Source organism: Vipera ursinii (genome assembly GCF_947247035.1).
Source record: "Vipera ursinii genome assembly, chromosome: Z".
In the NCBI taxonomy this organism is placed as follows: Eukaryota; Metazoa; Chordata; class Lepidosauria; order Squamata; family Viperidae; genus Vipera; species Vipera ursinii.
The window spans coordinates 6,595,296-6,607,742 of NC_139517.1; the positions used below are offsets into that span (position 1 = coordinate 6,595,296).

General features: G+C 42.3%; 1 gene segment (V, D, J or C); it reads right to left on the reverse strand.

The window, feature by feature from the left end:
• The window catches only part of LOC310649415 (T-cell receptor alpha chain constant-like), an 86,431-nt gene extending 83,343 nt beyond the window's left edge, over nucleotides 1-3,088 (reverse strand). The window contains exon 1 of the C gene segment in view: nucleotides 2,999-3,088.
• Between the last annotated feature and the right edge of the window lie 9,359 nt (nucleotides 3,089-12,447).

Here is a 12,447-nt window from a genome sequence, read left to right on the forward strand (position 1 = left end):
AACCTTGGAGGTCTTCAAGTCCAGCCCACTGCTCAAGCAGGAGAACCTACACCATCTCAGCCTCTTCTTAAAAATCTCCAGTGATGGAGCACGCATGATTTCTGGAGGCAAGCTGTTCCACTGGTTAATTGTCCTCACTGTCAGGAAGGTTCTCCTTACTTCCAGGTTGCTTCTCTCTTTGATCAGTTTCCAACCATTGTTTCTTGTCCTGCCCTCTGGTGCTTTGGAGAATAACGTGACCCCCTCTTCTTTGTGGCAGCCCCTCAAATACTGGAATACTGCTATCATATCTCCCCTATTTCTTCTTTTCTTTAGATTAGCCAAACCCATGTTCTGCAGTAGTTCTTCGTGTGTTTTAGTCTCCAGGCCTTTCATCATATTACTGTATATACCATACTTTGGATTCATGGTTCTCTCTGTCAACAGGATGGTTCTTCTGAAGGGAAACCGGTTAAGGAATGCCGGTGGGTTATTCCTAGGGGAAGAGCGTTCTCTGTGGGTGCACCTGCCCTATGGAATGATTTACCCGTGGAACTTAGGACCGCCCCCAATCTGCGTTCATTTCGCCGGGACCTGAAAACCTGGTTTTTCGATCTATCAGGCCTGGACTGAAGGGGTTTTAGCTTTTTTAAACATTGTTTTAATTGGGCTTAGTTAATTTAATGTATTTTAATTCTATATTATCTTTTATATTGTATTTTATGCTGCCCTGTAAACCGCCCTGAGTCCTTCGGGAATAGGGCGGTATAGAAATTTAAATAAATAAATAAATAAATAAATAAATAAATAAATAAATAAATAAATAAATAAATAAATAAATAAATAAACAAACCAAAGAAAAGTCTCCCCAGAAGCTAGAATGAGCTGCTAGGGAAAAGGTGGGAGAGAATCATTAATTGTAACAAAAACAGTTGAGTCTGAACACATTCATGTTCCCGTTTGAGAATTGAGCTATGGGCTGCATCCATGTTTGCTGATGATTAGACTGGCATTCTCTACATTTGTCAGGATCCCATTGGCTGGAATTCTAGCCAGTGAAAAAGCAATTGTGCTGATTGTCTTCCATACACTGAATTGCGCAGAGATTGTATTTCTATCACTCCTCCTGAATAATTATCTTGTGAATTCTTTATTAAAAATCACATTTAAAAAATACAAGACATTGGATCTGAATTAGTGGTAATAGCAGATTTTTATTATTATTATTATTTACATAAAGATGAATGAAATTCACTCAATGAAATTTTGTATACTTTTAACTCTCACAGAGGAGGGGGTCAATTTATTTTCCAAAGCACCAGAGGGCAGGACAAGAAACAATGGATGGAAACTAATCAAAGAGAGAAGTAAGCTTGAATTGAGGAGAAACATCTTAACAGTGAGGACAGTGGGACAGCTTGCCTCCAGAAATCATGGGTGGTCCATCACTGGAGGTTTTTAAGAAGAGACCGGACAGTCACTGTCTGAGATGGTATAGGTTCTCTTCTTGAGCAGGGGGCTGGTCTAGAAGACCTCCAAAGTGCCTTCCAGCTTTATTCTTTATTAAAATTAAGATTATTTGTGCTTCTCCACATAATGGACTTTTGTAATCAGTGAGTTGAGATCCAGTCCATTCTTATTGTGACCAAGTGCTCTTTTTCTTCTTTTGTCGTCAAGTGTAACCATTGCTACTGGTATGTCTACTGCTTCCCTTTCCGACATCCACTTGGTCCCTACCGTATGGTCTTTACATTTCCTTATTTTGTTTCCTTGTTTCTCCCTCTCTTCTGCCTCCAAATACTTCAATGTCAGTTCTTCATAATTGTTCCTTTGGAGATAGGTGAAAAATAAATATGCCAGGAGAAAAATAAATACGTTATAAATATGTTTCTTTTAGAAAGTCATGCAGGATCTTAATCTTTTCATTCTCCATCACTTTTTCAAGATGATGGTGATGACTGCAGGGAAAAAAATCCTTTTTTTTTTGGATTTTTACAGAATTCTCTGTAGACAGCTGAGGTTGGTTTCATTTTGTTGACTTTTGTGTGAGTCTATAAATAATCATGATTCACTGTGGGGTTCAGAGCACAGAAATAAACAGCTCCATCCAGTAGAGAGACACTTCTAATGTTCAGAGGAACTGAATTCTGACTTCCTAAAACCAATGTGGTGAAAAATCTTCCCTCCTGGAAGTGATTATTCTCGTATCTGTAAGCAGTCAGGATTCGTACAGGTCTTTGGTTTCCATACTGACGATACCAAAAAAGGTATGGATTGGAGCTGAAAGTTTTGAAGTCACAAGGCAAAATAGCATCTTCTCCTTCTCGGATTTCCATGTTGTTTTGACTTTGAGACACTGAATCGCTTTGAGATGTTCCTTAAGAGAGGAAAAACAAAATCAGTACCCCAGAACATCCCCCCAAATTGATACAGAGTTTGGCATGTATATCTTGGTCTTCTCTCCTAAAAGGAAAAGATTTGGTATAGAGTTCATTTGTGGACACTGACCAGAACCATTTAGTAATCTTTCCCATATTTTTCCCCAATTTATATTCACGTTTTTAAATCAGCATTTTAATCGTCCAATATTTAAAAGAAAACATCTATATCTGCAAGATCTTGGGGGAAAATGAATACCTACAGTTTTCAACTCCATTCCTTTGTGGACAGAGGTTAGTAGGGTAATCTGTTGCCTAAGGTTATACACACACAAGGCAGAAACATGGACATGGATCACAGCTGAAATCAGTACTCCATAGACTTGTTTTTAGGAAAGAAGGAATGTAAAATTAGGCATTGGATCAAATTTTCACTTTATCCAATTCTTGATTTTCAAATCTCTTCATTTTCATGTCCTAGACTTGAACCTAGACTTTCCTAAACTATCAATCTGTATTTCTGTTAATAAATTCAGAGGAGGAGGAGGAGGAGGAGGAGGAGGAGGAGGAGGAGGAGGAGGAGGAGGAGGAGGAGGAGGAGGAGGAAGGGAGGAGGAGAGCTTTTTCAGCAAAAATATTACCTGATTTTAGGAGCAATAAGAAAAATCCCAGAAAAATCAAATAATGGTTTAGTGGAGAAGGAAAAAGCATCCTTGGTACTCTGAAGCAAACCAGCATCCTCCTTTGTTTCCTACATTTAAAAGAAGCTGCAAATGAGAATGTGGTTTCTTTTTTGGGGCAAGCAATTGAATTCATCACAGATGGCCTCAGCTGTGGTTTTCAATTTAAACAGGTGGTTTGAGAAAGGATGGAGCAACAATGAAGTTCTAAGCTGCCCTCTGGAGGACGAATATGGAAATTGTTTGATTCTACTATGCATCCATCCTGTAGCATCCTAAAGCTGTGATGGTGAACCTTTTAGACACCGAGTGTCCCAAAACCGCCCCGCCTGCCCCTGTTCCTCCCCTGCCCCACCCCTGCCCCCCCGTCCACCTGCAGGGCCACCTACCACCTCCACAGCCCTCCATAGCAGATCACCCAGGCAGCCCTGCAGCGCCATGGCAGCCACGCCCTCTGCCCGCACCCTGCAGCATCATCTACACGCAATGGGGCACGAGGGCGGAGTCTTGTCCCTGCTGCCCATCTGCCGTGTCTTTGGCTGTGCTGCTTTGTGCAGGCCATGCCCGGGGGCAACTCTCCTCCGGGGGGGGCTGCTGGTGAGGAGGGGGCCATGAGGGGAGGCGGGGCTGGGGCAATGGTGTATGTGCCCACAGAGAGGGCTGTGTGTGCCACCTGTAGCACATGTGCCATAGGTTTGCCACCACTGTCCTAAAGCGTTTAGGACAGTAACTCTCAAAATACCCAGACAATGTCCTGGTGAGATATAGGGAGTTGTAGTTCCAGGGTATATGACTGCACCAGCCTGAAGACAGCTCTGTATCTAAAATAGCTTGGTTGGATGTGGACTTTGTCTACAAAACCAGGACTGGAAGTTTGTCACCGGAGTAAGAATTATAAACAATGGATATAGAGAAGTCGACACATCCGTGCTGAAATGCCAAGTTTTGGAAATGTAGCTCTCAAGGAGAGGTATTAAGAAATTCAAGAACCAGCAGGTCTTCTCACAGCTTGGAAGAGGGACATCCACAATTTGTCTGCCACAGTCTAGTCTCAGCCATGGAAGTTCACAGGAAGTTCACAGGGGTGTCAGATAAGGCAGGATGGCTGTGGGTTCATCTGAAATTTTTGGACCATCCTTGCAGACCCCATTTCTTTGAACCGGTTGTTCTTTTTCTCAACAAGATGGTTGTTGTGAAGGTCGAACATAGGAAATTCTTCCTCTAGGCTAGAATGAGTTGCTGGAAAAAAGGTGAGAAAAAAAAATAATTGTAACAAAAGCTGTTGAGATTGACATCTATGGACATTCTCAGTCATCCAGGTCATGGTTGTCCCCCAAATGCTTTTTCAAACATCCACTGGACTTTGGCCAGATAAACCTTCAAGTGGCCTCAAGGACTCTCTAAAAGAAACCAAATGACCAGCTGTCTGCAAGGAATATAAGTCCTTCCATCCTCCACCATTTGGTAAGAGCTGAAGAAGCTTCTTGGATGAGAAGAGAAACGTCTTCAACGAAAAAACAAAGTCCAGTTGCTTTTTTGAAAAAGCCCTTTTGGGACTGTGGAGATTGAGCACATTTATGTATCCAATTGAAAATTGGGCTCTGGGCTGCATGTACATCCATGTTTGCTATACACCCCCTTATGCCCAACCATGGTTACCTTGGCACTCTCTGGGTTGTCATGCCTGGAATTCTAGCCAGTGAAAAACAATGGCACTGAATGGCACAGAGATCATATTATCGTAAGTATAGTCTTTTACGTCATGTTGATAATACATTAAAAATACTCACAGATTATTGTTTTATTTTAAATAATACAAGGCATTGGATTTGAAATGGTGGTAGTAGCAATTATGGTTAGTCACACAGTCAACCAGATGTTCAGGCTGGATTGGGAATTTTTATCCATCAATTCAGGCTTTCCTAAAGACCTGAGGTAGGAAGATGTTGTTTTTGGATGGTATTAAAAGTTGTTGCAAGATGTAAGTTGTTCCAGATAAAGCTGCCTTTTGCAATTGACTAATGATGATATTGTCAATGCCAACATTATTCAAGTGGTGGTCCAAGTTTTAGGATTGAACTCAAGGCACCTATTGCTTTTTTTTTTGCCATAGTTTTTCTAATTCTATTTGCAGGTCTTTGTATTTTGTAATTTTTTCCTTAGTTCTTTCTCTTTTATTCTGTTTCCAGATACTGCCATGTCCATTATCCAGACTCTTTTATCTTTCTTATCAGCAGTTACTAAGTCTGTTGTGTTATGTGGCACATGCTTGTCTATTGGAATACCTCTTAGACTTATATACTGCTTCATAGTGCTTTACAGCCCTCTCTTAAAGGTTTACAGAGTCAGCCTATTGCCCCACAACAATCTGGGTCCTCATTTTACCGTCCTCATACTGTATTTACCATCCACTCATATTTAAGCGATTGTCCACTAGGACTCCAAGATCCCTCTCACAGTTACTACTATTGAGCTTTTATTTATTGAGCTACTTTTGTGTGAGTCTTTTTACAGTCATGATTCACTGTGGGGTTCAGAGCACAGAAATAAACAGCTCCATCCAGGAAAGAGACACTTTCAATGTTCAGAGGAACTGAATTCGGACTTCCCACAACCAAAGTGGTAGAAAACCTTCCTTTCTGGAAATGATTATTCTCGTATCTGTAAGCAGTCAGGATTTGTTCAGGTCTTTGGTTTCCATACTGACGATACCAATAAAGGGTTGGACTGGAGCTGATAGTTGTGAATTCACAGGGCAAAATGGCATCTTCTCCTTCTCGGATTTCCATGTTGTTTTGTTTTTGAGATACCGAGTCACTTTGAGAATTTCCTTAAGAGAAGGGAGGGAAAAATCAGAACTCCAGAATATTCCCTGAGATTGATACACAGTTTGGAATGTATATTTTGGTCTTTGAATCTTCCTTTTCTGAGATATTAATGGAAAAGATTCAATATGGAGCAAAATTATTTACTTATCTATCATACAGTTGCAAGAAAAAGTATGTGAACCCTTTGGGATTATGTGGTTTTTTGCATGAATTGGCCATAAAATGCGCTCTAAACATCATGTAAATCACAACAATAGAAAAACACAGTCTGCTTAAAATAATACTACACAAACATTACCTGTTGTCATGTTTTAATTGAAGATAAGATGGAAACATTCACAGTGCAGGATGGAAAAAGTATGTGAACCTTTGGACTTAATAACTGGTTGACCCTCCTTTGGCAGCAATAACCTCAACCAAACGTTTCCTGTAGTTGCAGATCAGACCTGCACAACGATCTGGAGTAATTTTGGACCACTCCTCTGCACAAAACTGTTTCAGTGTAGCAATATTCTTGGGATGTCTGGTGTGAATCGCTCTCTTAAGGTCATGCCACAGCATTTCAATCGGGTTGAGGTCAGGACTCTGACTGGGCCACTCCAGAACGTGTATTCTGTTCTGTTGAAGCCATTGTTTTGTTGAATTACTTGTATGCTTTGGGTCATTGTCCTGTTGCATCACCCATCCTCTGCGGAGCTCCAGTGGCGGACAGATGGTCGTACGTTTTCCTGCAAAATGTCCTAATAAACTCTGAAATACATTTTCCCATCAATGACAACAATCTGCCCAGGCCCTGAGGCAGCAAAGCAGCCCCAAACCATGATGCTCCCTCCGCCATGTTTTACTTTGGGGATGAGGTTTTTATGTTGCTGTGCTGTGCCATTTTTTCTCCACACATAGTGTTGTGTGTTTTTCCCAGACAACTCAATTTTGGTTTCATCTGTCCACAGTATATTTTGCCAGTAATGCTGTGGAACATCCAGGTGCTCTTTTGCAAACTTCAAACATGGACAGATGAAACCAAAATTGAGTTGTCTGGGAAAAACACACAACACTATGTGTGGAGAAAAAATGGCACAGCACAGCAACATCAAAACATCAAAACCTCATCCCCAAAGTAAAACATGGCAGAGGGAGCATCATGGTTTGGGGTTGCACCGCACAACGATGTGAGCTCCCCTTACTTGCTCCAGCTCTTGCTAACCTAGCAGTTTGAAAGCATGAAAATGTGAGTAGATTAATAGGCACCACAGTGCCTAGGCATAGAGTCATGTCAGCCACATGACCCGGAGGTGTCTTTGGATAATACTGGCTCCCTCGGCTAAGAAGCAGAGATGAGCACCATGCCCTAGAGCAGGTGTGTCAATCTGCCAGCCCGCGGGCTGGAATGCGTCACGCAGAAGCTGTGCTCTGGCAAGGGGGAAAAAGTCATGATACGTCAAGACACATCATGTGACATGGCGAGTTTGACATCCCTGCCCTAGAGTCAGACAGGACTGGACAGGGGAAACCTTTAACTTTATGTCATTTTGGAGGTCTTCTGCTGGAGGTCCTTTTTTATTTTATTTTTTAAAATAAATTATTTAAAAATAAATAAACCCACTCTCCTCCCTCTACCAACCAGAGACAACACTGACCACCAACCAATCCACGCAAGCCCCTCCCCACCAGTTCACCTCCCTGACCTGGTGTAACGTCCCCATCACAAGACCCCATCATAAGACCCATCACAAGCCTCTCACTGATGACTCACACCTGGCCCATCACAAGACCCATCACAAGACCCTCACTTGACACACAACTGAAGCCTGCCAGGTGTCCCTCTAAGCCTGAATCTAAGAAGGAACATGAGCTGGAACAGGACCCTAGGGAGAGGTGTCTGCGGCTTCAGAGGATTGTGGGAAGAGCAGGCTGGAACAGGACCCTAGGGAGAGGTGTCTGCTGCTTCAGAGGATTGTGGGAAGAGCAGGCTGAGGCAGGCCAGGGCCCTTCAGGATTGGGACAGGATGAACAGTGGAGACAGAGATCAGGTGATGAGCAAGGCCCACCCTCACCTGATCCTAGAGCACGGAGAGTGGAGAGAAGGAGGGTACAACACAGGCAGTCTCAGTTACTGGAGAGGAGAGCATCCCACCCCACTCCACAAGGCACACCTGGAGACTGAGATTTAAGGAGATGCTGCGGGGAGGGGCATTTGTTGGGAACAAATGCTGAATCCTGGGAGTGTTGTGTATTGTTGCTGATCTCTTGTTCTGTGACTCCTGTTTGGAAACTTGGAAACCTTGACTATTGGACCGACTGACCACATTGATTGCATGTTTAAAGACCTCGGACTGTATTTTGGATTCTCTCTTTTGCAAACTGCTCAGGCGAGCTTGGATTCAAGGTTTATGTTTTCTTCTCTATGGCCTTGAGTACCTTCTTATGCTAATCAGACTGTGTTGAAACTACTGGCTGAAGGTGTGTGTGTGTCTGTGTGTTCTTTTGTGGAGGCTTGCCAGCAAGCGTGGGAGCATTTGGAGCAATTAAAGAACTGTTTGAGTTGCCAGCTGACTGCCTTGCCTGTGTGCTGTGCCTGGGTCATCACAAAGCCCTTATAACAGAAAAAGACTGACATCCCCCCCAAACTCCACTGAAGATGTTACCTAGCCTGGTAACAAAACATTCAGAAACCAACTCACAAGCTCAGAGAATGATTGTTCACCCTCAAACCCTCCCTCCCTTCATTCAGTGATGGAAAGGAAGCTTTACTAGACAGCAAGGGCACCAGATGATGCACTGTGTCTCCTGAAACACAATAATACCAGGCAGCGTCTTGAAAAGTTACTCTGTTGATGGAGAAGAAGCTCATTTTTTGGACCCTTGATATAAATAAATAGCCTTGAGGACTGTGAGTCTCAACTGTCTTCTCATATCCGAATGCCAAGATACGAGGTCCCTCCTTTGGAAACTGCCGGTACCAAAATATATTTTCATTCAGCCCTAGTGAGGAATGGTGGCAAGACAGGTTCAGCTCTTTTCCAGCAGTTGCTAAAATGACGGAATCTTTGCCATGTTTCTGAGCTGAGCACTGAAGAATCCCTGGGGGAAAAACAGAGGAAGGGGTGGAGGAATTAGACAAAAATCCTTAAACATTACAATTCTTCTTACGGCAGCCAGACGGTTGGTGGAGCAACACTGGAAGAAAGAAGATTTACCTACAAAAAAAAATGGATACTTAAAGTAATGGACGTGGCTGAAATGGCAAAAGTTTCAGCATATTTGAAAGAACACTCACAAGAAAAATATATTTTGGAATGGACTGATTATATTCAGAACAAATATAAAAGACTAAAAAGTTTCAAATAGCATATGAATAATTCTTAATAATTATAGAAGTGTTATTATAATTACTTTAGTTTTGTTACAAGGGAGTTAAAGGGTGGAAGGTTTGTTAACGTTGTAATAGATATTTAGCATATGTTTGCATAAGATTGCTATATGTAATACCCTGTATTCTGCTTTGGGAAGTCTGGGGGGGAGGGAAAGGGGGAAGGTTGATGGGGAGGGGGTTTATTATTAAAATTTTGTAAAATTTTTCAATAATAAAAAAAGAATTCTTCTGGTCCACCCTAATCACATTTCCATCTTATGTATCTAATTTTATAACCCCATCCATCTCTTTCTTCTCAGGAGAAAAAGAACTACTGAACATTTTCATGTTACTCCTCTTCTGTTCAATATTTGTCCTCCTATAATAATTTGAGAAGAGGACAACCAAAAGCAAAATAAATGTGCTCTGTTTAACTAAAAGAAGGACTAGGGGTGACATGAGAGGAGTGTTCCGGTATCTCAGGGGTTGCCACAAAGAAGACGGAGTCAAGCTATTCTCCAAAGCATCTGAAGGCAGGACAAGAAGCAATGGATGGAAATTAATAAACTTCGAACCGGTTGTTCTTTTTCTCAACCCGATGGTTGTTGTGAAGGTAGCAAAATAAACGGACTCTGTTTAATACAAAGAAGGACTAGGGGTGACATGATAACAATGATCCAATATCTCAGGGGTTGCCACAAAAAAGAGGGTGTCAACCTATTCTCCACAGCACCTGAAGGCAGGACAAGAAGGAATGGATGGAAACTAATCAAGGAGCGAAGCAACCTGGAATTAAGGAGAAATTTCCTGACAGAACAGCGGAACAGCTTGTTTTTAGAAATTGTGGGTGCTCCATCACTGGAGGTTTTTAAGAAGAGATTGGACAACCATTTGTCTGAAATGGTATAGGGTCACCTGTTTGAGCAGAGGGCTGGACTAGAAGATCTCCAAGATCTCTTCCAAATCTATGATTCTGTTATACTGGCAATTTGGGCACCATTAAAAGACTTGAAGAACCAGGTTAGGCGCAGATCAACCTGGAGAAGATTCATTTTTGTGGCTGCTAAGAGTTGACACCTGCTTGATGGCACATAACCAATTAATCATTCTACCCACACACATCATGGTCAGGAAGTCTTCTTGGAAATGTAGCAGTGACAAATGCATACTCACCTAATGACAAGAACACCGTGATGACTGAAGCCAGAGCACCACACATGGTTCCTTTTGAAGCTCACTGGTTGAAATAAACTTCCCTTCCTGGGCGTTTTACTGAATGAGAGAAAGCACAAATTGTTGTTTGCTGCACCTGAATAAGCACACTAGGACAGAAAAAGGAGGAGGAGGAGGAGGAAGAGGAGGAGGAGGAGGAGGAGGAGGAGAGGAGGAGGAGGAGAAGCTAGATTTAAGCTTAGACCTCAAGTTCAAGATGTCTGAGATGGACAGGGTTCTCACACTTCCTAGAGGAGGAAGGAGTGCTAGCGATTCATTAACCAATCAGTCTCTCAATTTTTAGCTCGTGTATGAAGACTGTATGCAGTGGTGGGATTTAAATATGTGGACAACCGGTTCTCTGTGTGGATGCCACTTCTGGAAGTCCATTCTGAGCCTGGTCAACAAAAAATTAGCTACTGGTTCTGCCGAAGTGGTGTGAACCGGCTGAATCCCACCACTGACTGTGTGTCAGAAAAATTATTCTTCTGACAGGTAAGAAGAATGTTTCCAAGCAATAGAACGTCTAACAGCAAGCAAGGTGCCCCCAAAATTTATTTTGCAGATCCTGCTTCTTCCACAGCTGAAAATTAGCAGTACTGGTTCATCCCATTTCTAAACACTCTTTGAGTGCCCAGGTATTTATTACCGCTAAGATAGAGGGAGAGGGAGAGAGAGAGAGAGATCAGAAGACAAAAGCACAGGCAATTCTGGTCCCAAGCAATCAGGAGATTAAAAAGTCAAGATGGAGGCCATCACCAAGGGGGGAAGTAGGAAGGGAAGCATACCAAAGGTTGGACTTTCTTTCGAGTTTACAGAGCTTCTGGGGGGGGGGGAAATTGCATGTTTTTCTGGCTCTTGTTTCCATCTTCCACATCTTTAGAGATGTTATACTGCTTCATGTCTCTTCTCTGCAGCTCCCTAAATTCCCTCTCTCCCTTTTTCTCAGAGGTAATAAATACCTAGACATTCACTTGTCTGAGATGGTGTAGGACTCCTGCTTGAGCAGGGGGCTGGACTAGAAGACCTCCGAGGTCCCTTCCAGCTCTATTCTATTCTACTCCTTTTTTTTAAGGACTTTTAAAAGACCTTCCAACTATAAAGAACCCCAAGAAATATCCACCAAAACTGGATGCAGTATTCCAAGTGTGGCCTTAAAAAGGTAAAGGTAAAGGTTCCCCCGCACATGCGTGCTAGTCGTTTCTGACTCTAGGGGCCGGTGCTCATCTCCGTTTCAAAGCCAAAGAGCCAGCGCTTGTCCGAGGACGTCTCCGTGGTCATGTGGCCGGCATGACTAGATGCCAAAGGCGCACGGAACGCTGTTACCTTCCCACCGTAGTGGTCCCTATTTTTCTACTTACATTTTTAGGTGCTTTCGAACTGTAAAGTGGTATTAACACTTCCCGTGATCTTGATTCTATCCCTCTATTAATGAAGCTTTACTTTATAAATTCTGCTTACTTTGAGCCCATGATTTTTTAAAAAAAAATATTTAAGGAAGGGAATTAATGAAACTGTCAGAAAAAAGAGGAGAAAAATCAGATCTCTATGACTATTCTTGATGTTAGTTTTAGTGTATATTAATTGTACAGTGTATTTATTTATTTAGAGAATTTATATTGCCTACTCGCAGATGGTGGCACAAGGCGGCTTACACGGATATAAAACACCATATAAAAATAATGAAAAATAACAAGAAGAAAAATAATAAAATCATAACACCCCCACCCCCCCACACACAAACACCAGCGACAATACTGTACACATTCAAACTAGCCATTTAATGGGCTGCATCCAGCTCTGGGGTGTATTTATGTATTTATTTATTGTGCATGTATCATCAGTAGAAATAGACTTTATAGAATATTGTAGAATACATTAGATGTGACCTCCCGTTTAGACTACTGCAACGCTCTCTACATGGGGCTGCCCTTGAGGACCACTCGGAGGCTTCAGCTGGTGCAGAATGCGGCCGCGCGAGTTGTGATGGGGGTTTCCCGATACTCCCATGTAACACC